Genomic DNA, 26,938 nt, shown 5'->3' on the forward strand with positions numbered 1-26,938 from the left:
TGATATTGACTTGACATATATTTATGGCTCACTATACAATGAAAATTTGAGCATGAAATTAATAAGCATGATAATGATTAAGAAGCATGGATCTTGGCATGATATGATATTTGTTCTGGTATCTATGAAATACATTGGTATCCATGAGCGCTTGCATGAAATAAATTAATATTTGAAGAATGACTTGATAATTTTAAAAGAACAATTGGTATCTTCATGAATACATAATTTTCAATTGATAATCTTGACATCTTCATGAATACATAGTCTACAATTCACAATTGGTATATGAATTTATTGAATATAAGAAACATTTAATTCAGGGGGAGTTAGACTTGATAAATAATAATGATCTATGATTATTGGAAATCATGGAAAATTATGATATAACAATTTTTGTATTTTTTCATGCTACTTTGGATCTTGTTGTCTATCTTTTCATGTATGATGAATGCAAACTTTTGATTACAGTTGCTCAAATACTTAATATTTATATTTTTCTTGATATCTTACTCTTTTTGATTGATGTCAAAAGGGGGAGAAATTTTGGGCAAAATTTGAGCATAATTAAGTTTTAATATTGGTATTTGATCTTGAATGATGTGAATGATGTGATTACAAATATTGTTAAAATAATGCTTATTGTAAAGGGGGGCCTTTTTAAGGCTTACTCAATTTTTTGCCCCTTATTTGTCATCATCAAAAAAGGGGAGATTATTGACCTTACAAGGCTTAAAATCCTATTTTGATGATAACAAATAAAATGAACTCAACATATTTGGTTAAGTGATGATATTTCAGGACTCAAGGATGGTAAAATGCTCATAAGGATGATTCAAACCTTATTTCAAAGAACGATGATCAAATGAAGCTTAAAGAGTCAAAGCGAGGATTCAAAGATGATTCAAAGAACATAGATGTTAAAGAGGACTTTCCAAAAAGCTTAAAGAATATTAAAGCTTGAAATCAAGATAAAGCCAAAGAAAGACAAAGCAAGAGAGCTCAAAGAAAGACAAGAATGAAGACTTAAGAGCTTAGAATGTCAAATGTCCTAAGAAGTGTTTATGTAAGTACTTCGTATTTAAATATCTTTTGGAAATATTTTTGAAGCTCTTCTAGGGTTAATTATGGACTTAGAGACCTTATTTCAAAACCACAAAAAATGTTATATAAATACTCAAAGCAAGAGAGCAAAGAAACTTTTGAAAATTAAAGTAGAAAATTGGATTTTAGTCTGACCTGTCGTCTAAGGTGTACCCTCAGAAGACTGAAGGTGTACTTTAGAAGTTTGAAGTTTTACTTCAGACATCAGAAGAATTTCCTTAGAAGACTAAAGATTTAGTTCAGTCGTCTGAAGATTTATCAGTTGAAACACAAAACAAGCAAAACATCCTCAGAAGACTGAACCTTCAATTCAGTCGTTTGAGCTGGGACTTCAGAAGTCTGAACCTCAGTTTAGTCATTTGACCCTATGTCCAGTTCAAATTTTCCAAGCATTAAGGAACATCAGAAGACTGAACCCGAAAATTCAGTCGTCTAAACACTGTTAACAGTTAGAAATTTTAATGTTTTAAATTCTGATTAAAGATTTCTTGTGCCCCAAAATTAATGAAAGCTTGGGAAATACTCCAAGTAAACTTGGGCATCATGAAAAAACTTTTCTAAGCCTATAAATACATGGTTTTGAAAATCAATTACAACTAAGAAGAAAGAAAGAAATGAAAATCTGCTGAAATCTTTCTTGCAAAAGAAGCTCCCTCTTGCTCTCTATCTTGCAATACTCTTTTGCTGAGAAACTGAAGTGCTAATCATCTTAAATCTAATTTCTACTGCTGATCTTCAGCTAAGAAGGATATTGGTGAAATCTGTACTTGAGCTTCAATTGTATTTCAAATTGATGTTTAAATATTGAAGTATATAGTGCTGAATTTGTACTAATCTGCTCTTTGAGAGTGTTATTGTATGCAGCGATTATCTTGTATTCTTGCAGTGTTCTTGGATGATTCTAGGTTATTGGATCATTGACCAAGTGTGGGGAATCGCATGGAGAGGTGATTACACTAGCCTATTGATGGAGTGCCCAAGCGTGGGGTATCGTTTGAAGAGGCATTGCTTTAGCCTAGTGAAGGAGTGTTTGAGCGTGGGGTATAGCTTATAACGGTTTTATTCTTCTCGAAAAGGAACAGGTATGGTGGAATCCTTTGGTGGTTTTCCTAAGGAGAGGACATAGGTTGGGGATAAGCCAAACCTCGTAAAACCTTTGGTCTCCTTCTCTTTCCCTTACTCTCTTTACTTTTCAGCATGCCTATAAACTGCGTGGATGATTTAGATTCTTGATCATATATACTACGTAGTTTTGAAATTAAATAAGCTAAAGATTAATTTGGTTTTGGGATTGCAGAAACCGAAAGGGAGTACATTGGTTGATTAGTATCTTTGTGGAAACCTCAAAGGGAGTATATTGATTGGTTAGCACGCAAAGACAAATTAACTAGAAGTTTATTTAAATTCTGAATTAATTAGGAATTTGAGTTGTGGTTTGCTTTGAGTCAAATTTCATTATTTACAGGGCTTACAAACATACACGAGGCTGTAAAAGCTGAAACTTGTATAAGATATAAATCTCATATCTTGGTTGAATATATTGTGGTTGATTGGTTAATTAAGTTTTCGTTTAATTGTGTGGTTGTGGATTGAATAAAAAGAACTAAGTTTTTGTATGATTACTAAATCAAAAAAAGATAAAAAAATTCATTAAAAGAATTAAAAGAGTTTAAGAATTCATAAAAATATTTAAAAGAAAATTTTTAAACCCAATTCACCCCCCCTCTTAGGACTACACCTTGGTTTTCATAGGCTTATCACCAAGTTGATTGGCAACTCCTTCACTCTCACTCCTAAGCTATAGCCAAGCTAGAAGCCACCATTGGGCAACTAGCTACCGCCTTGAGTAGGAGAGATGAGGGAAAGTTTCCAAGTCAGCCCCTTGTGAACTCCAAGGGCCAATACAGGGTAGAATGTGAACCGGATGCTAGTCCATCATGATTTCATAAGCAGGCCCAGGCAGTGACCACTATTCAGAGTAGTAGGATGGTTGAAAATAGGGTGGAGGAGCAGCTTAGTGAGGGGGGGAAGGAGAAGGAAAGGAAAGAATAACCACTGTTGAAAATTATGCCACTTCCTCCTCTCATTTAGTGAAGGAACCTAAGATTCCCTTACCCTTTGCTGAAGGGACGAAGCCACACTATGCCCCTCACAGGGCATTTCATGTAGCTCCAGTAGTAGATTCTACAGCTCTTTATGCACCCTTCTCATCTAAGAAGAAGACTACCGCTGAGTCTGTCTTGGACACGTTTAGACAAATTAAGGTGGGAGAGTTCTCTTATCCTGTGGATTTCATTATCTTAGATATGGAACCTTCCAAGAATCCAACCTCTGTCCTATTAGGAAAACCATTCTTAGTCACAACTAATGCCTGCATACAATGTAGAACAGGAATTATAGAGATATCCTTTAGCCATATACAACTCGAGCTGAACGTATTCCATGCATCTCAACATTTACCTCATGCTGTCCAAATTGTGGATGGTGACATGAATGATAAATATATTGAGGAAGTCGATCCCTTAATTTTTTGGAGGGATCCGTTGGAAGAAACATTTCAGCCTGAGAGGCCTTCTACATCTGACCTAGAGGATCCTTATGTGCAAATTCTTGCAATTCATTATTTGGCCTTTAGTTTAGAGTTCAATTTAGGGGTATGCAAAATGGGGGATAAGAAGGAAATGGGGGAGGACAATTTTAGCTTTGAACCCAGATGAGTTCAAAATAAGCTTTAGTGCATCTAGCTGAAGACGGCAAACTTAGGGCTTCTGGGAAGCAACTCGAGATTTTTTCCTTTATTCTTGAGTCTGTAAGATGTCCATAAGTAGCATAAATAGAGTGTGAGATCTATAGGGTAGGTCCTAGGATATTTGCGAGTGTGGAGGTTTTCTAATTATCTAAAGTCATTTGGAATTCGACCAAGGGTGCGACCATCACGTCATTGGCATGACCTAGTCTAGCCTATGAACTCCTCTAATCTTACAAAGTACCGAGAGCTTTGATGATGTCTGCGATTAGCACAAGAGCTGGTGCGACTTGGTCGAGAAGATCAAAAGTCATTTAAAATCCCTGTTTCACTCGCAACTCTTTAAATCCCGCCTTTGTTGCTTTTTGGTCGAATCGTCAAGAAACTTTTCCTCTTTACTTCACCCACAGTCCCTCTCTCCGAGAATGATCAAGTCCTCTCCTTTAGTAGTTCCACCCCCATCCGCTTATCCCCTCTATGCCTCAGGCAAGGGATAAATTTAGCCGCATGTGCCATGATTTTGGACTCCTTCATTCCACGGTACTTCATAAGATATCAAAGATTCGAGTGGAAATACGACAATATTTTCAAGCAATCGTCAAGGTGCTTTGTCATTACTTCCCTAATGTAGTGTTCATCTACCCTCCAGCACTTGCGCCAGTTCCACAAGTTCCTCCTCAGGTGCCATATCCTATCCCTGCTTCACTTAATTTGCCAATTGTGTATGGCAATGTTTCTGACGAGGGGGAGGCTTCCACAAGTGCCCAAAATGACGCAGCCCACCTACTAAAGTGGGTCCTTCCTCCAATGCTTCTAGTGTTTTAAGAGGTAGCGATTCTAAAAATTATGCCCGCACATCTCTCGCCGAGGGCTAGGATAGGTTTAGGTGTCCTGATCATTTTGCTCACTCTTGGGTTTTGTACTATGCTTCCGTAGCATATGTTTGTTGTTTTTCTTTTATTTTCTTTTCCTTTATTTTCTATTCTTTCACCATGATTTTTTGGCATTCCCAATGCTTATAATGATGTCACATACAATGTAATGCCATTTTTCAATCAATGAATTTTACATGGTGTTGTGCTACCTATCTTTTGTGCTATAATGTATTGCATGCATGTTGTTTCTGGATTATATGTATTTGCTGTAGGTACACTAATTCCTATTCATTGCACCATGCAGTGTTTCCTCTACCATGCATGCCAAATTCTTTCTTTCCACTCTTCAGTGAGGACGCTGAAGTTTTAAGTTGGGGATAGAAGGTAGGTAAACACTACATAGTATTTTAAAGCACAAAAAAGACTAAAATTTAAAATTTTCCATGAGTATTTTAAAGCACAAAAATGACTAAAATTTTAAATTTTCCATGAATAGTGTTTCTTTTATGCCACGCTAGCACTGTTTATACCCTTCATATACTTTTATATCACCTAGATGTTACATGCATAGGTTTATCATTTATATGATTTTGTTATGCTCGCTAACGAAGTAGTGAGTTACTTGTGTTTAGTCTTACATAATATGGTCAATATATGCTTTGAAACTCTAGGATAGTTGACTAATGATTCATTCGTGTTAATATGGTGGTGTAAATAATGGTGTTTACATGGTATCTCACAAGGCTAGGATGCACTTACACATGATTTGTAACACTTAGGGTTCCTTGAGAGCACTGAGAGAACAACCGTGGAGACTGTGATACCTTGTAAGGTACTGTTGAGTCTTTCATCTTTCTTGTGAGTTTTTGACGTCAAACTCTGAGTTTGCGAAACTCAACTTTCCCTTTTTATAGATTCTCTTTGCCTACTAGTCTTTTTTCTTACATTTGCTAGCCTAGAGGTGACATCAAATGGGGAGATATAAACCTAGGTCCTGTAGCTTACTCAAAACGTGAAAATTGAGCCACCCCTAGAGATAGATTTGGTTCATGAACGCTTGTTCGAGATGAAATTCCCATTGGTGGTATGAAGATGTTAAAAAGTTGTGAAAAATGTCCTAGATGACCATAAACAAAAAAAAAATGAAAAGACTGGGCAGAAGAAAATGAAAAAGAAATGAAAAATATGTTGAATACCTACTCTAAATATGAAAAGGTCAAGCTAGGGACACAACACCTAATTCTATAAGACTCTTCAGTTGTCCAATGCATGAGTTGTATTCACGCCTAGTTGATGAATAGGTTGATCTAGGGTGGTCTTGATTGGATGTGGCAAGTAGGTGAGAAAATGCCAGGGTGAAGGACCTGACACCACATAAATAGGCTGGATCCCATTTATGTGAGACTAGTTCACTCCATACTTTAGTGTTGTTCCTTAAAATATGTAGGATGTTTGATTATGACATTCTTCCTCATATATGAGAGTTAACCTATTTTCTTGAGTGTTTTTTTAGGGTATACCAATGAAACTGAGTCAAAATGACCATTTTGTAGGTGTCTAAGGATATCCTAAGTGTAATGAGTCATGCACTTTGCATATGCCTTATGATATTGCCTATCTATACTAGAATTTATATGACTATATTAACTCTAAATTACAATTATTGGTTGATTATCTATGAGTTATGTTTTTCTTGACGACTATATTATGTTGAGACTTGCATGTGTGATTCATTTTGGAATTGTGTGTATAATGAATTCATGTATGGAAGAACCTACATGTAATTAGGTGATATGTTGGTATGTAAATGGTATGACTGTGTTGCATGTGCTTTTATTTAATGTTCATTGGAATTAGTGTTTGTGGGTATCGTCTTGGAAACCCTCACAAGACTACAACTCATCTACTAGGATCAAACTAGGGGTTTAAAGCCTTGTTTCATATGGTAAATGCAACCGTGTTTCCCACGAAAGAGGAGGTAGATAGGATTTTGTAGTTTTCTTAGGCCCTCATTTACCATTGTTTATCCTCATTTGTTTTGTATGTAACCCTTTGTTATCATATTTAAGAGCTATGCAAGATTTGTTCGTGTTTCAGGGAAAATAGGTTAAAACCACAGAGTTAGGCATTGTGAGAAGCCAATGGAATATTTGTGACACTCAAAGCTTAAATAAGATGTTTAGCTAAGTCCCTAAAGCATTAGTGCATTCAAGGAAGAAAGATCTTGTTCGACCATGTGGAGCGACTAGTTACCAATGGGGGTGACCAAGGCAATATGCAGACTCCAAGGTTCAAGCCTAAAATATAACAACTGCAAGGTTCAACCAAGTCCTCGACACAGTGACTTTCTGGGGCAACTAGGTCTAGAGACCGAAGCTGACTGTAGATAGACCTACTGAGAGTCTCGACCAAATGCTCGACCAGAGAGACCATTACAGGAGACAGAGTCTAGTTCCTGAGATTTCTTGAAACTCGAGTGAAGGGAATTGTGGGATAACCCTAAGATCCAATTGTAGTGCATACAGATAGCAAAAAAAATATTAGATCATGTAATCCCTAATTACGTGATTAAGATTATACCTGCGAGATCTGTTTGGGTTGATTCCGAATATGCAAGTACAAAAACAAGCTTTTGAAGACGACTAGGAATCTTCTACTATATTCCTTAAACACGCTTTGCTCCTAACAGAGTGGGCTCATAAGCTGCTGCTAGGGTTTTCTTCTCTCACAAAAATGTCTACCTTTGTGAGAGTTTTTTCGTCTCTCCTAGCTGCTGAATGGAGCACATGCATATAGGCTACAGCAGAGACCTCTAGGCAAATATGATTAGGGCTTCCTACATAACTAATAATTCCTAATTCAACCTGAATTTATCATTAATTACGTTAATTATAATTCATACCACTAAAGAATTATAATTGTACTCCCTGTCATATTCGAAATTAAATTTCAAACTCCTATTAATAAATGCTTTTTTATCTCCCCACGTAAAGATTACAGATGCCCATCTATTAAATTAAATTACTGATAATTTAGTTAATTGACATATTAATTCCCATCCACTTAACTTATTTGATGTGTCGGATTCAAAATCCACCTACAGGGTTTGACAAAATTTAAACTTATAAGCTTCCTCAAGGGGGTATCATCAATCCCAATATCGGGACTTGGATTCCATCAATAATTAATGTTCACCATACACATAATGTCATCGCCCAACTCACTGAGTTTTTTTCTTCTTCTTTTTTTTTTTTGACCCATAAAGAGTCTAACTCTTTTATGAATATAAGTAATAAACACTATATGCACATGTCCAATAATCATATCAAGATTAAAAGCATAAGCACTTATAATAACCATGAGGTACTAATTGTTTTATATAGTCAATATAAAAACAATTACCTCAAGATGGTTCTGTTCAATACAAACGTGTACTAGCACAAGGAGTCGGAACTGTACCATTCCAAATAGTCAAGATAGACCTATTAAAACCTCGTGCTACAGTCCTACCAATGGTGTGTCCAATTTCATTTACGACTGTGAACAATAAACTTATATTCTATAAGAACTGATGATATAATCTTCTGTGTATAAGTCGTACTCTACACACTAGATCACCTACTATATAGAATAAAAGACACACATGCATAATAATTAAATAAATAATGTCAGGCAAACATTACTCACAAGGATTCTCATTAAAATGGAATAACTAAAGTTGTTAATAAATACTAAACCTGATTACATAAAGCACGTCTTTCAATATAAATCCCTAACAATCTCCCACTTAGACTCAAAACTATGCTGCTATACATCTCACTCTCATTCCCTCTACATGACTATCAAAAGTCCTAGCTGGTAAGTTCTTTGTAAACGGGTCTTCCAGGTTGCTTGCTGATGCAATCTTAATCACCATTACATCACCTCTCTGCACGATATCTCGTATCAAGTGATACTTGCACTCGATGTGTTTTGCCCTCTTGTGGCTCCTAGGTTCCTTTGAGTTAACAACTACCCCGCTATTATCACAGTAAAGTGTAATAAGCGATTGTACTGAAGGCCCCACTCCTAGATCCAATAGAAAGTTCTTGAGTCAAATGGCCTCCTTAGCTGCCTCAGAGGCTTCCACATATTCAGGCTCCATAGTAGAATCAGAAACACATGATTTCTTGATACTCCTCTAACTAATGGCTTCACCTCCTAGGGTAAGTACATTTCCTGAGGTTGATTTTCTGGAATCCTTATCTAATTGAAAATCTGAGTCTGTGTACCACATGGGTACTAGACTATCTACCTGATAAACCAACATATAATCCCTAGTCCTTTTCAGGTACATGATTATATGTTTTACCACAGTCCAGTGTTCACACCCTAGGTTAGACTCATTTCTGCTAACCATGCCTACAGCAAAATAGATTTCATGTCTAGTGTGAATCATAGCATACATGAGGCTTCCTACTTCTGATGCACAAGGAACTGTCTTCATTTTCTCTACCTCAATCGATGTTTTAGGACACTGATACTTGGATAAAGAGATTCCATGTACGAAAGGGAGTAACCCTTTCTTGGAATTCTGCATGCTAAAATGAGCAAGAATCATATTGACATTAATAGCTTGTGATAAGCCCAACATCTTTTGTTTGCAATCTCACAAAAGCTAGATCCCAAGGATGTGACCAGATTCTCCTAGTCCTTCATGTCGAATTGTTTGGATAACCATACCTTAACCGAAGATAAATATATCATCCACATATAGAACTAATAATACCACCACATTTCTGTCATGCTTTTTGTATACACATGACTTGTCAGGGCATTGATTCAAAACCATAAGATTTAATGGCTTGATCAAAATGGATGTTCTAAGACCTAAATTCCTACTTAAGTCCATAAATGGACTTCTTAAACTTTTACAACATGTACTGTTAGCCTACTGCTGCAAAACCATCTAGTTGCACCATATAGATGCACTCATCAAGACTTCCATTAAGGAAAGCTGTCTTGACATCCATTTACCAAATTTCATAATCAAAATAAGCTATAATGGATAAAAGAATCCAGATAGACTTTAGCATGGCTAATTGTGAGAAAGTTTCCTCATCGTTGATTCCCTATTTCTGAGTAAACCATTTCGCAACAAGCCTAGCCTTGAAGGTTTCCACCCTCCTATCTACTCCACTCTTCTTCTTATGGATCCACTTGCATCCGATGGGTTTTATCCCTTTGGGTGGCTCTATAAGATCCTAAACTTGATTAGAGTACATAGACTCCATCTCTAATTTCATAACCTTCTACCAGAGTTCTACATCTTTATCTTGAAGTGCTTCACAGTAGTTGCCAAGTTCGGCATCCAATTCATCCGGGATCGGGTCATAAGACTATCACAAGAACATATACCGATCAAGCTAGTGTACAACCCTCCCACTATGACGAGGACCATTTTATTGTATTGATCCTGGTCCTTGTGCACCATCATTCTACCCTGGTTGTACAACCGGCGTATTGATGGTAGCTGCACATGATGGGTTAAACTCTGTAAACCCCAACCTGGGTCTCCCAAGGAGCACTACGTATCTCCTTCTTCACCTAGACCAAACAATAGGTCGGGTGGGCCTTATCGGACTAATGACTGGCCTCAAAAACCAACACGTGGCATTTTCAGTGTGTTTTGTCGTCACTCACACACTTCCTATGAAAACTTCCCAGAAGGTCACCCATCCTAAGATTACTCCAAACCTAACACGCTTAACCATGGAGTTCTTATGAGAAGGCTCCCGAAAAGAAAGTTGCACCTTGTTGATATGGGTAGTAACATCAAATCCTTTTTAAGTCTTTCTTCCATGGGGTATCACAAACTCAGCTTGAGTTACAACATTCCTCCCACTACAACGAGGTAATAGGATGTCAACAACTCTGTCTTGTGGTGGTTCTTCTTGCACTATTGGTATAGCTGATTGATGAGTCCCTAAAATGCATGATTTTAGACCCTAATTTACCTTTACTTATTCAAAATTTATTAATTATTTACCCATTGTTCGAAGTTATGCAAGGTTTGTTCATTCTTTTTCAAGAAATACAGGTTAAAACCAAGGAGTTAGGCATTTAAGATGTTAAAGGAGTATCTGGAGTACACAAAGCTTAACGTAAGAAGTTTATCCAAGCTCCCAAAGCCTCAGATCACCAAAGAAAAGGAATTCTTAATCTGACCAAGTGATGTGACCAGCAACACACAGAGGCAACTTAGTCTTCCACTACAGACTCGAATGTTCAGAATGAGATCGACATGCTACAAGGGTCGACCAAGTGATCAACCATGTGAACCTCCAGGAAGACCACACAGAGATACTAAGATAAAACTAAGAGCATAATTACCGAGAGCCTTAATGAAGTTTTCGACCAAAAGACCTTGAGGGTGACTATGTCGAGGTCCTAAGATTTCCTTAAGATCAAGATCCTGCAAGTCTCAACCATCAACTCAACCAACAAGACCCTGAGGTGCGATGCAGTTGAAGATATCGAAGATTTGAATTCCTGATTTCCTGCAAGCCTCAACCAGGGCGCACACAAGGGAAGCATGGGAGCTACTTGGTTGACAGTGACGATCATCTGCGCGAGATTTACTACACACTTTCCTAAATTGTAAAAAAAACTTTATAAACCCTAGAGCCTATAAATAATTACTTCAAAGATGAGCTCTGGGTTAGTGATAGAATTAAGATGTCATTAAAAGCCAAGTTAGATTAGGAGTATTATAGATTTCTTGATTGTGCAAGGTGTATTCGACGGTCTGTGACAACCGACAGAGCTATTGTGTTTTCTAGTGTATATTACATGATCGTTCAGTTGTATTTTTTGGTGTTAGTGACAGATGTTATGATTGCAAAGGGATGATATTTTTACATGAGTTCTCTTTACTGCTTTCATTTACTGCTTTCCTTTACCACTTTCATTTATTGTTTGGATGGTGATAATGTTTAGTGACAAGATTAGCACCTCTATTGCTTCAGTCAAGTACACCTATTAGGCTATAGTCTCTCGTAGAGGTTCTCATGATTTTTTGTGATAGAGTATACTCCGGTTCCTGACCGTATTTCGGATGGCTAGTGCACCCTTACTACTCTATGCCATCGAACGGCTCCTTGGATTGTTTAGTCGGGTTTCGATTAGTTTAGTACAGTAAACTTACTGAACTTAGATTACGCAAAACAACATCCTAAACTATACTCATGTCTAAACGCTACTTTGTAGGAGCAGGGTAAATGTAGATTTAGTTGCTTTTATTTAATCGCTTTCCAGTAGTTGGTTAGATTTCACTCATTGAAAAATACCACCTTTTACTTCTCTTTTATACAAGGCTACAGTAAACTAATTTGGAAGTAGCTTAATAACTGGGCTTTAAGTTCCTGAGGATTGACACCTGACTTCCCCACTTTCTACTGAACTTGGGATTGTTAGGTAGTATAAATTTTATCTTTGGTAGTTAAGGACCCAAGCCTTGGCGAGCCTACCAAATTTTGGCGCCGTTGCCGGGGACTTGGCTACAGTTATAAGCCAACTTCGACTTTAGAGTATTGTTGCCTTGTGCTTTTTTATTTGCTCTTCTTTTATTTTTCATCTTTCTTTATTTATTTTCATTTTTTGTTTGTTATCTCTAAAGTCTTGATTGTAGGTTCTTTAATTGTGTACGTTTGGTTTGCGCTATTAGGACCCCGAGATAGTTCCTATAAATTCCAAGATTGAAAGATCTCATAGGTCCATTAGTAAACTTACCTCCAATCCAGAGATCGTTGAGTGGCCTGAGCCAAAAGTTATGGCCAAATGAAACCCACTGGTTCTCGCCGATAAACTCCTAGAACCCGAAGCTCCCCACCTACCTGTGGTGGGAGAGCAACCACTTCAGCCTCTTAGAGACTACTTTGTGCCTAATGCATACACATCATCGTCCTATATGTGGTTCCTGAATGTTCAGGCGGCACAATTCGAGATGAAGACTTCAATAATCTTGGTGTTGCCCAACTTTCATGGGAACCCCCATGAAAATCCTTATCAGCATCTGGATGAGTTCTTGGAGATTTTCTCCACCATCTGCATACCTAATTTTAGTGATGATGCCCTACGCCTTAGGCTTTTTCCATTCTCTATGAACGATAAGGCCAAATATTGGTGGACGTCCTTAGAGCCGAATTCGGTGACCAATTGGGCCACCATGCAACATGAATTTTTGAAAAAGTACTTCTTAATTGGGAAGACTAACCAGCTACGAAGGGCAATCACACATTTCACACAGAAGGATGGGCAACTTTTCTTTGAGACCTGGGAGCGCTTTAGGGACCTACTCCATAAATGCCTATATCATCAGGTTCCCAAGTGGCAATTAGTTCAAACATTTTATGAAGGGTTAGCCGAGAGGGATAGATCCATGGTAGATGCCTTGTGCGAAGGTACTTTCCTCACAAAGCACGAGAATGAAGCATGGATTCTCTTCGAGAATCTTGTCGACAATTCTTAGCAGCACATTGCTGCTGCCTATAAACTCCCCAATCCATCAACCTCTAAACCTACGGGAGTTTACAAGTTGGCCAAAAGCCAGCACCTAGCCCCTACCCTACATGCCATATCAAAAAAACTAGATTAGTGCTTGTCCTTAGGTTCACAAACAATGGCGTGTGCGGAGGTTTGTGCAATATGCTCTAACCCCTCCCATACATGCTATAATTGCCCACATGCGCCTTCACAGCCCAAGCTTGTGTAGGAGGAAGTGAAAGCCACCTACAATTGGTATAATAGGCCATCCAAAGATCCCTACTCTAATACCTACAAGCATGGGTGGAAAAAACACCCCAAATTCTCCTAGAGGCCACAAGCTCCGGATTTTCAATCCCAAATACCTCCACAAGACCCTAATGCTCTACCTCCGCAACTATACCAAAATTTTCAAAATCATCTTGATTCAGCCCCCAAATCTTCGACCGTTTAGCAGCCGTCTCCACCTCCGCCTAAGTATAACACCTTTCAAGAGATGGTTCTAAAAGCCCTTAAAAACATTGAGGCTGATCGTCAAGTAGATTAGCAACTCCTTCACTTTCACTCCCAATCCATTGCAAAGCTAGAAGCCACCTTGGGGCAACTAGCTGCTATCTTGAGTTAGAGATATGAGGGCAAGTTGGCAAGTCCACCTATAGTGAATCCCAAGGGACAATATGGGTTGGAATGTGAATTAAACACTGGTCCCTCATTATATCCTGAGCAAGCCTAGGTGGTGACCACCCTCCAAAGTGACAAGATGATAGATAAACGAGGCAAATAGCAACTAGGCAAGGGAAAGAACAAGGATGAAAAGATGGTAGTGTCTAATGCTGATTCGTGCACCCTATCTTCCTCTAGTTAGGTACATAAACTCTTTAGTCCCACACCTACAACTGGAAAGACCAAACCTCACTTTGCCCCCCACGGCTTTTCATGTCCCTTTAGTGACACATTCTGTAGCCCCTCTTACACCTTCTATATTTAGGAAAAACACCTCAATTGAGTCCATCTAGGACATGTTTAAATAAATAAGAATTAACAAGCCTCTCCTAGATGGCATTAAGCAATCCCTTGTGTTCAAAGAGTTCCTTAAGGACTTATCAATGTAGGATCAAGAGTCAAGGGTGCATATGGATGGTTTGGTTAAGCAGGATGAGCACATGAGCTCCATGATACTAGGGCACCTCATGCCTAAGCTAAAAGACCCCGGCCCACCCACTGTTTCATGTGTAATTGACAATTACGCCATTGATGGGGATCTTATAAACTTAGGAGCGAGCGTGAACATCCTTTCATACTCGGCCTATCACCAACTTAACCTTGGGAAGCTATGGCCCACCTTGATAATAGTGAGTATTGCTGATCGATCTCTTAAGCAACCCCGGGGTGTAGTAGAAGATGTGGTAGTCAAGGTGGGAGACTTCCATTACCATGTCGATTTCATCATTTTTGATATGGAGTCTTCCACAAATCGGATCCCTGTCCTTTTGGGATTACCGTTCCTAGCCACAGTCAATGCTTGCATTCAATGTAGGATAGAGATTATGGACATTCCATGGGGCCACAAGCATTTGAGGCTAAATATATTTCATGCTCCCCAACATCCAGTTAAAACTGTCCAAGCTATGGATGAAAAGGTGATTGATAAAATTGTTGGAGAAGTGGCTCTCTCAATTCTATGAAGAGACCTGTTGGATTATGCTTTTCAACCTGAAACTCCCCCATCACTGAACTGGAGGAACCTTTTGAACAACTTCTGTAGAATCATGATTGGGTCCCTAGTTCTGAGAATAAGTTAGGGGTATGCAACTCCAAGAATGAGGAAAAGAAGAGAGAGGCCAATCTTAACTTTGAACAAGATTGAGTTTGACATGAGATTAAGTGCATATGGCTGAAGACAGTAAACTTAGCGCTTTTGGGAGGCAACCCAATAATTTTTATTTCCTTTTGCATCTTTAGAGTGTACATTGTAGGGTAGCTTAATTTTAGAATCTTTAGAGTAAGATTTACAAAGAGTTGGGGGTTCGATTATAGGGGTGAACAGCATGCACAAGGGTGACCTAGTCCAGTCCTCGATCTGTTCTGCGATTGGAAAATGCTGAGACGTTCAACCATGATCATAACCAGCACTGGGTTGGTGGGTGACCTAGTCGAAAGTTATGTTTTTCTACTAAAATTCATGGATGCGACTAAGGACACACAACACAAGGACTAGTGCGACATGGTCAAGAATTTCTAGAATCGTTTAAAAACCAAACTCACACCTGACTCTTTTTCTCTCGCCTCCTATTTCTCTCTAGTTGCTTGCCTTAATCCTACTCCGTGTTTTTGGCTATTAGGGCATCCCTTGGTTTATCCCCACTATGCCTTCTCAGCCACTAACTAGTGCTCCTTCTGCACACAGTCGTTCCCCACATACTGATGCACTGCCGCCTTCACCTCTTCCTTCGATTCCTCAACTATGGGCTGAACTCTACTAGCTACGTCAGGAATTTACACTCCTCTAATCCTTCAGCCCTGAAACATATGCTGCATTACGGGAACAATTTGATCAGGGTGTTTAGAAGATCCTTGCTACCATTCCTCATATTGCCAATAAGGCCACCTTACATCGCTCTCAGGTAGCTGTGATAGTTCTGCTAGCCCCTTCTAAGGTACCACCATCTACCCCCACTTCGCTGAGATCACCCGCATTGGTTTCCAATGCTTTCATGAGGCTGGAGGGTACTCAACGAGCTCATGCTGTGACTTTTGAGGATTTCAGTGATAGTGATTCCGGTAGGGCACCCGGGAACGATTAGACTAGGGTTGGGAGGACCATTTCAACTTCTTTTTGTACAACCACCTTATGTGTTGTGTTGTTGTGGCACACTTTTGACCTATTCTTTTTGCTTCCTTCACCATGTTTTCAAATTCCACTATAATGTAACTTCAGTTAAAAAGCAATTAAATGTATATGGTGTTGTTGATCTTCTGGTCTTTTGTGCTTCAGTCTATTCTTGCATACATGTGGTGATTGGATTATATGTATTTACAACAGGAACACCATTTGAGCTTCATGACACTATGCAGTGTTTTCACCCATGCGCACCATAGTTTTTATTTCTACACTTCAGTGAGGTCACTAAAGTTTTAAGTTGGGGGTAGGGGGTGGCACACTACATGGCACATTTCATGCACAAAAATGAAAAAATTTAAATTTTTGAAAAAAATTTCAGTGAAATCTATCTATCTGGGCCATGCTAACATATATATTATACCCTCTACATACACCAATATAACCTAGTGTTACATGAATAGGTTTCTCAGTTACATGATTTTATTATGCTCACTAATAATGTAGTGAATTAGTTGTGTAGAATTCGCATAATAGGGTTGATATATTGGTATTACTCCACGTAGTTTGACTAGTGGTTTGTTTGGATTAATACTACTAGGTAAACTCTTGTATTTGCATGGTACTTCATGAGGCTAGAAACACACTTACACATGATTTTTAGCACTTAGGGTTTTTTGAGAGCACTGAGAGAACGCCCGTGGCAACTATGACACCTTGTGAGGTACCGTTGAGCTGTTTGTTCATTTCTCAAGTTGTTGACGACAAAATCTGAATTTATAAAATTCAACCTTCCTTCTTTACTGAATTTTCTTTTCCAACTAGTCTTTGTTTTTGCATTTGATAGCCTAGAGGTGGCATCAAGTGAGGAGATATAAATCTAGGTCTTATAGCTTGCTCAAGACGTGAAGGTTCAGCCACCTCTAGGGACAAACGTTTTTTATGGACTTCTGTTCGAGCTACATTCTCATTGGAGATATGAAGACAATGTAAGAGTGTAATGATTGTCTTAGATGACTATGCAAAGAACTTTCTCCATCACAATTATTGTGAAGAGACATCCACAATAATTAGTCTTGGACATTTTATTTGTGAAAATGTATGTATAATCGACCACACCTAAAATCGGGTCAAGTTCTAATTGTTCAAGTTAATTCTGTCGTAATAAGATTAGTTAAGCCCTATTTAGCCACTCCGAGAGCAACTGTTCATGGCCATTATGGGGAAACCCTTTATGAAGGAGATACATTAGTTACATTTATATATGAAAAATTGAGATCCGGTGATATAACACAAGGCCTTCCAAAAGTGGAACAATTGTTAGAAGTGCGTTCGGTTGATTCAATATCGATGAACTTGGAAAAGAGGAAAGAAAATGAGAAAATAAAAAAAAATGATGAGAATAGGAAATGAAAACAACAATATACACCTGCTCCAAACAAATATAAGGAGGTCAAGCTAAGGAAACAACACCACAATACTACATGTATGAAGAATCTTCTACTAACCAATGCACTTGCTGAATTTACACTTAGTCTAGGAATAAGTTCATCTAGGGTGGTCTTGATTGAATGTGGCGAGTAAGTGAGAAGATGCTAAGGTGAAGGACCCGACACCTCTGTAAAGGCTAGATTCCTTTCCTATAAGACTAGTCCACTCTACATTTTTTTGCATTAGTTCTTCAAATATGTGGGATGTTTGAGCATGACATTTTTCCTCACATATAAGAGCGAACCCATTTTCTTGAGAGAATTTTTCGGAAATAAACCAGTGAGGCTGAGTTAAGATGACTGTTCTGTAGGTGTCCCAGAGCACTCTGAGTGAGACAAATCATATACCTTACACATGCCTTGTGAAGTGGCCTATTCATACCCAAATTTACATGCTAATATTAACTCTAAATTTTAATCATGGGTTGATTCCCTGTGGTTGTGTCTTGCAATGGTTGTGCATTGTTAAGATTAGCATGATTGAATTGCTTCGGAGTGTGTGTATAGTAGAGTCATGTATAAAGGAACCTGTACGTAATAAGGTTATATCTCTGTATGTAAAATGGTATGATTGTGCTACATGTGTTCTCATCTTTTGTTCACTAAATTGGTGTTTCTGGGTACCACTCTGGAAACCCTCACGAGAATAGAAATCGTCCACTAGGATCAACCTAGCAGTTTAAAGCATTGTTGCATATAGTAAATGCAACTGTGTTTCCCATGAAAGAGGAGGTAGATAACCTTGTAGAGTTTTTTTAGATTTTTCTTTGCTCAATGACTAGAAATGTGTAAGTTGGGGGTTGTGATAAGTCCCTAAAATGCATGATTTTATACCCTCATTTACCTTTTCTTATTCTCACTTTATTAATTATTTACCCAATATTATCATTGTTTGAAGCTATGCAAGGTTTGTTCGTCTTTTCAAGAAATACAGGTTAAAACCAAGGAGTTAGGCATGTGAGATGCTAAAGGAGTATCTAAAGTACACAAATCTTAAAGTCAGAAGTTCATCCAAGCTCCTAAAGCCTCAGATCATCAATAAAAAGGAAGTATTTGTCTGACCAAGTGGTGCAACTAGCAACACACAGGGGTGACTTAGTCTTCCACTGCAGACTTTGAAGTTTAGACTGAGATCAAAATACTGCAAGGGTTGACCAAGTGATCAACCATGTAAAACTCCAAGGTTACTACGTCGAGATACTAAGACCAAAACTGAGAGTAGAATTACTGAGAGCCTCGACGAAGTGTTCGACCAAAGGACCTTGAGGGGCGACTATGTCGAGGTCCTGAGATTTCCTAAAGATTGAGATCCTACAAGTCTTGACCATCTACTCGACCAGTAAGACCCTAAAGCGTGATGCAGTCAAAGACATCGAAGATTCGAATTCCTGATTTCCCACGAGTCTCGACCAGGGCGTGCACAAAGGAAGCATGAGAGCGACTTGGTCAACAATGACGATCTTCTGCACAAGATTTGCCGCAAACTTTCCTAAATTGTAAAATAATCTTTGTAAACCCTAGAGCTTATAAATAATCGCTTCAAAGATGAGCTCTGGGTTCCTCTTTGACCTCTCTTAGGTTAGTGACAGACTTAAGATGTCATTGAGAGCCAAGTTAGATTAGGAGTAGTGTAGATTTCTAGATTGTGCAAGGTGTATTCGACGACCTGTGACAACCAGTTGAGCTCTTGTGTTTTCCAATGTATATTACATGATTGTTCAATTGTATTTTCTGGCCATAGTGAATGAAATTTTGATTACAAAGGGATGATATTTTCACATGCTTTCTTTTTATTGCTTTCATTTATTGCTTTCCTTTACCGCTTTCATTTATTGTTTGGATGGTGATGATGTTTAGTGACAAGATTAGCACCTCTATTGCTTTAGTCAAGTACATGTATTAGGCTACACTCTCCCATAGAGGTTCTTGTGATTGTTTGTGATAGAGTATACTCCAATTCCTGAATGTGCTCCAGATGATTGGTGCACCCTTGCTACTCTATGTCATCGAATGGCTCCTTGGATTGTTTAGCTGGGTTCCGATTAGTTTAGTACGGTAAAATCACTGAACTTAGATTACAAAAAACAACATCCTAAACTATACTCATGTCTAAACATTGCTTTGTAGGAGTATGGTTGTAGTAGATTTACTTGCTTTCATTTAATCGCTTTCCAGTAGTTCGTTAGATTTCACTCATTGAAAAATACCACCTTTTACTTCTATTTTATACAAGGCTACAGTAAACTAATTTGTAAGTAGCTTAATAACTACACTTTAAGTCTTAGAGGATCGACACCCAATTTCCCCACTTTCTACTGAACTTGGGATTATTAGGTGGTGTTGACTTTTTGAGTTTGATCCCTGTTTTGATGCTGACAAAGTACAAGTTACTTATGTGTGTATTTAGTGCTTGAACAGTTCATAACTCAGAACACACATAAGGGACTAGAAACGGAAGCCAAGGGAGAGCTTAAATACAATCTCACTCTGACATATTCCATGAAAACAAAAGAGCAAAGAAGAAGGAGGAGACTTTTGGTTTTAAAATGTAAATGCATTTTTGTTTTATAATTTGGTCTATAATAATGCATTTCATGCATGGTATGAATGTTAAGCTCAGTGATGATCGTAGATTGACCTTAGGGGACCCATCACTTGCACCAAAAATCATTTTCACTAAAGCTAAAATCAAGTAAGGATTTTTGAAATATCCTTAGGGACAAAATTGGGACTAAAATTAAGTTTACACTGACTTCGATCGACTGACACTATATTTTTTGGCCTAATTAGAAATCCTTGGTCAACCATCCCATTGCAGTTCAAATGGCTTCGGCCGACCAAAGACAGCTCGGGCGACCGACTCCTTATACACTGAATGACTCAGTTGACTGAACCATGCCATGTGAGGCATATGCTGTGCAGTCTCATCCGATCGAACTAAAATGAACATACTGTCCACAACCAACTAAACTTCAAGCCCAACAAACTAAACCTAAGCCTTGATCGACTGAACCTATGAAGGTTCGTAAATCTCCTTGGCTCGACCGACCGGTCACCTCTCACGGCCAACCGAACCCCAAAATTGAATTCAAAATTATGTGTGTATTCGGCCGACCAGCCCTATCCCACAGTCGATTGAACCTCTTGGGTTCTCAAATTTTTACCGCATTAATTTGGGTTAAAACTTAATTAAATAATTTTAAAAATACATGTTTATGTCCCTAACGGTCAAAAATCTCTCTGAGTATATATATACTCCCTCATAAAAAAATTTTTAAGGATGAGATTAGATTGAAAATCCTCCAAAATATTTTTAAGCTTTATTTTCAAAGTAAAAAAGAAAGGCTTTATACTCTCTATATTCATTTAAAAAAAAAAAATTTGAGGGTTTTGATTTGTGTTTTTTACTCTCTTCATAAGCAAATCTATTGCTGCTTAGGATTGTTTAATGAATCATTTGTTTGGCCATATAATATATTCAAATTATTTTCACTCTCATTTAAGCTTTATTTATTGAAAATCATTTTGAGAGTATTTCTTGAATAATTCCCATATTATTTCTTTGATAAACATTTGTTGGGAATACTCTTCTTAGCTAGTGAATCTTTGCATTTTCATTGCAAGATTCATAAGCTTACACTATGTTTATCGTATAAATCTTCTTGTCAGCAAATCTCCAACTCTCCTAATATTCTTTGAAAATTAATTTTGGGAGAAAATTTTTATTGGGAAAAATCTTTGAGTATTCATTATATACACTTTCATTCAAAGATTGAAAAATATTTTTAAGAAAATAAAATACTCACATTGAGCCTTATATTCATATCATACGTGACGACATTTGTGCTTTATTATTGTACACATCTATTTGTATTAGAATCATATTTTGTTGTACAAAATATTTTCATTGTTGTATTCCTGACGGGTGGTCGAAAGAGGGAGACTAGCCTTGTGAATAGTCCAGGATTGCTGAGACCTAGTTAAGAAAGCACCAGATAGTTCATACCTGGTTAGGAGAATCAGTTGTAAAGGTTGGGGTCAGCCCTGTAAATTTGACTTGGGGTTTTCCTTGCCAAGTAAGGAGAGGGCTTTGTAATTGGTGCCACTCCACCCCCAAGTGAGTAAATTTAGTGGAATCCTCTTACTTGTAAGCTTGAAGCAGGGATGTAGGCAAGTTTGGCCAAACCCCGATAACATTTCTTGTGTTTGATTTTAATTTCTGCAATTTAATTTATGCACTTGAATGTTTATGTTTTTATTGTTGTGAATGATTGAGAAATAATGAGCCTGCTACATCTGTTTTATTTATATGCTCATTTTTATATTGTATTGGGTGTTGCAATTGCATAGACAGACCCCAAGTTGTTGTAGAGACTTGAAAAATTATACTATTTAAATAATAAAAGAGGGAGTAAAGGAAATATTTTGTGTTTGTCCACGAAGAGGCTTATTGATATTGTCGATGGGGACACGTGTCTCGTCAATGAGGAATTACTGAGTGGGCTATTTCAAGGCCCGAAATTCATTGATGAATGTTATGAGTTTGTCGATGAACTCCCTTCTTGACCTCATCGACGAAGTGACGTGTCTCATCGACGAAGCTAGGGGTATAAATAGCTCAAACCCAGGTTTTTGGAGACAAATTTTACATGTGGAGTCTCTCTCTCTAGATTTTTGCCCTCCTCACTTTCTCTCCTCGATTCTGGCCCCATTCTTTGTCGAATTGACAATCCGAAGCCACCACGTCACTCCTGGGAAGATTCTCTTCACATCTGCTGGGGTGATTTGTAGGTCAAGCTAACTTATGAACCATCCCAAAATTTGGGTAAGTTAGTTAATTTCAATTTTATTGAGTATTTGAAGTTTTTGGACTGAGGAGAATATGTTAGGAAAGATGATACTGAAGTTTTGTTGGAGAAAATGTTAATTTCAGGGTGTTGTGCTGGGAACACTGCAGGTGTAGGTTTTAGGTGTTTTATGGGCTTCTCAGTAAGTCAGGTAAGGGGATAAACTAAGTCAAAAATTTTCCATGAAATTATTTATTATTTTACAGCATTAAATTTCATGAAAGTATGTATATTATATAATTATGTTTGGGAAATACTATTATGTACAAGAATATGGTTTAAACATGTTTAATCAGAAAATATGATTTTGGAACAGATTTTACATTCAGAAGGTTACGTTAATTTTGTGTGGCATGAGTTTAATTTCTATATAATTGTTTGTATTAGAATAGAATATTTTTCCTATATCAAGTATGATATGATAGTTTTCATGGCAAAGATAAAATAGTAGAGGAGTCATGATTTTACATATTAAACAGTATAGAAAAATTATGTTCAGTATATTATGTTATGCCAGCGCAGATGTCGTGATTCATATTATGTTATGCCGGCGTAGATATTGTGTTTCATATTATGTTATGCCGGCACAGATGCCGAGGTTCATGTTGGCACAAATGCCATAATCAAGTATGATCAGACAGAATTTATGAAATATTTACATGACAATTATTATTATGAAATACGAAACAGCTATGTTCAGTATATGAAACTTACTATATGATATCAGAACCCAGATGACATGGTTTAGTTCAGTTTTAGGAATACGGGACTGTAGCTATATGTACAGAATTATGATAGTGCCACCACACGACCAGTAGTGTGGGAGATAAAAGTCGATGTGACTTCAATGTAGAGTTGAGTAGTCCCCCTGGAAGTCCGGGACCAAGAGGGATAGGCCCATCATACTTACAGACTTATGTTTGATCTAGCATGATCGACCAGCCATTGCTAGGTCCCGCCTTCGAGCTACATAACCTAGTCATGTGGGGGTAAGACATGACATCAATTAGCTATCCATCCTGGGTGTTATTTTAGTATTGTACAGTTATATAAGATGATTTTCATGTATAGCAATCTTGTATGCTTTATTATGACATGACAAATTATGTTTTACTCAATTCTGCTACAAACAGATTTTATCAAAAATGCTATTTATACTATATATATGTATAACACAAAAATGCTTAAAACACCACACACTGATATTAGTTTATTTCCCTTACTGAGAGGTGCTCACCCCAGCTATATAAACATTTTAGGAAATCCAGGTAGAGGAGCAGACAAAGTTCCATGACAGTAGAGACCGATGAGGCTACCTTGTCTAAAGGGTGAGTTGTTGAGCTAGGGTCAAATTTATTTTTGGGTTGTGACCCTAAGGTACATTTGATCTTTTTGGTAGATCATTGTAAATAACATGTTTAGTTGAACTCTGGTATTGTGGTTGGTTGTATGGTATGTTGTAATTTACATTTCTTGCTGCATAAGTATCAGAATGGTGTTTTGGGTATATCCCTAGTACCCATGGGTCTAGGTTGTTTATGTTATTCAGTTGAACAGGATATCAAACTTATTATATTAAATGACTTATGGAATAAAAATATGGTAAATTAGGCAAGTTGTTACAGTTATACTATACTGATTATGATTAAAATTGAATGTAGGAGAAAAATTTAAATACCCAATTCACCCCTTCTCTCAGGAATACACCAATCCCAACAAGTAGTATAAATTTTATCTTTGGTAGTTAAGGGGCCATGCCTTGGCGAGCCTACTACTGGTATATCTCCTCTCAACTCTTCTAGAACAATCCTACTTCTAGGTTTGTGGTTCATTGCATAGTCCTCTTCTGAGAATCGAGCATTGGTGCTAACAATGACCTTCTGATCCTTAGGACAATAAAATAAACCACCTTTCGTTCCTCTAGGGTAGCCAACAAATAAACAGACATCTGTCATTGATTCTAACTTATCCGTTTTCCTTTTTAGCATGTGTACTGGACTACCCCATATCCGAACATGCCACAGACTAGGTTTACGCCCAGCCCACAATTCTATAAGTGTAGTAGGTACTGACTTAGATGGGACCAAGTTTAGAATATAGGTTGTTGTTTCTAGTGCGTTCCCCCAAAATGAATTAGGAAAATCTAAATATCTCATCATAAATCTAACCATGTCCATAAGAGTCCTATTTTTTCTTTCTGCCACACCATTTTGTTACTGCATACCAGGTGCAGACATCTAGGATTGAATTCCCTCCTCTGATAAGTAATCCACAAATTCTCCTAAGAGGTACTCGCCACCACAATCAGATCATAGTGTCTTGATACATTTACCCTGACGCCTCTCCATATCTGCTTTAAATACCTTGAATTTCTCAAAGCATTCAGACTTACGGCGCATCAAATAAACATACCCATACCTTGAGTAATCATCAATGAAAGTAACAAAATACACAAAGCCACCTCTAGCTTGGATATTCATGGGGTCACACTGTTGACTTTTTGAGTTCGATCTCTGTTTTGATGCTAATGAAATAAAATGAACTTATGTGTGTATTTATCATCACATATAAGGGATAGAGAAATGAAAGTCATGACGGAGCTTAAAGCTTATTTCGTGTGGCATATTCCAAGAATGACAGATGAGCAAAACAAGAAAAAAGAATACAGTTTATTTTTATTATAATTGCATTTGGTTTTCTAATTTGTAATAATGGTCTGTAATATTTGCAAATCATGAATGGTGGGGTGCATATGCTCAAAAGGCCTTAGAATGACCATAGGATCCATCACCCATATATCTTAAATGCCTTATGCTTATTCACACTAGGCTGATGAAGCATAGAGACCAAAATAGGACTTAAATGCACATTTTAAGTGGTCTCGGTCGACCAAACCCTTGGCAGTATAAATGCCTCGGTCGACCGAACCAATCAAAAGTCAATAAGTTGACTCCTCATGGTTGACTGTTCTAAAATGAACATATCATCCTTGGTCGACTGAACCGGAACGTGTCTGACCCCCAACTGTTCGACCGACAATTTGTGTAGTTCAAATTGACCATGGTCGATCGAACCACATAAGTGGTCAACTGAACATTAGCAACGGTCGACCAAACCTACGAAGGGTTCAAAATCTTTATGAGATGGTTGACCGAATCTCTAATTCAAAATACCACGGTCGAACAAACTTAACAATGCAGTCAACCAAACCCTGAATATGGTCAACCAAACCTCTCAGGTTGGTCAATTTTTTTACCGCAGGTAAATGAGGTTATTTTTAATTAAACATCTTTAATATTTTTTTTTAAATGACCTCTGTGTCGCCAAAAATTATTTTTTTATGAATATCAATAAATACCCCCTCACTTGTTTTAATTAGTAAGAGATTAACAAAATCATTAGCCAAAAATTCTCTAAAATTATTTTCACTCATAATACTCATACGGCTCATATCATTCCTATCTTTTGAAGCATATTACTCATTCTTCTTGCTCCTTGATTTGCAAAAACTATTTCTTGAGGAGAATTACTTTTTATGCTCCTTGGTTGCAAACCAATTGCAACTTGTAAAGGAATTTAATCTCTTGATATTGTGTTTACATCTCATATATATATTATTAGTAGCTTACAACTCTCTCATTGTGCATCATTTGAAATTGATTTTAGAGAGTAAGCTAGAGTGATTCCCGTACTATTTCATTGACAAATACTATTAGAGAAGAACTCATATTTTGGATTCTTAGTCTTGGCACTTTCATTGCTAGATTCAAGGGTTTGCTTGTGTTATTTGCTAAATGCATATATTTGCAAGCTAGAATCCCTTATCTCAATTGTGCTTAATACTTGATATACATTGTGATGAGATATTAGCATAGAAATTCAAAGTCCTTTGATTAGTTGTTTGTTGGATATATTATCTTAAATTAAAGGTATCACTCTCACGTATATACAATATATACACATTGGTTAAGAGTTGATATATAGTTTCACCTTATCTCATTTGAGCATAAATCCTTATCATACGTGAGTGTATTGAGCATATTATTGTACATCATCGGCTTAGTATGAGAAGCACATTTGTTTGTACACAAAAATTATTAATTATCTTGTGTATTTTCAATGGATTGTCGGAAGAGAGAGACTAGCCCTGTGAATAGTCTTGTATTGCTTTGACTCGGTTAGGAGAGCACAAGATTGGTTCAAATCCGGTTAGGAGAACTAGGTGCACTAGCCAATAAGGTATTGTAAATAATGCTGCTCCACCTGTGAAGTAAGCAACTAGTGGAATCCTCTTGCTTGTGAGCTTGAGGCGGGGACATAGGCAATTTTGGCCAAACTCAATAACATATCTGGTGTCAGTTTTATTTTCCAAAATTTGCTTTCTGCACCTGTATGTTATATTTATTAATTAGAATGTTTGATATACTGAGATTCCTTTAATTGCTCTTATATCTACTCGGTAGTTTTATATTGTTTGGTAATTGGCATGTGTTTAGACAAGCCCTAGGTTATGG

General features: G+C 37.5%; 1 non-coding gene across 1 annotated transcript; it reads right to left on the reverse strand.

Annotated features, from left to right (window-relative positions):
- Nucleotides 1-12,980: 12,980 nt before the first annotated feature.
- On the reverse strand, nucleotides 12,981-13,086 carry LOC131154674 (small nucleolar RNA R71). Its single transcript, XR_009136590.1, has one exon. It is a non-coding gene; the product is annotated as a small nucleolar RNA R71 (small nucleolar RNA).
- Nucleotides 13,087-26,938: the final 13,852 nt, after the last annotated feature.

This window comes from Malania oleifera, chromosome 4 (assembly GCF_029873635.1).
Source record: "Malania oleifera isolate guangnan ecotype guangnan chromosome 4, ASM2987363v1, whole genome shotgun sequence".
NCBI lineage: Eukaryota > Viridiplantae > Streptophyta > Magnoliopsida > Santalales > Ximeniaceae > Malania > Malania oleifera.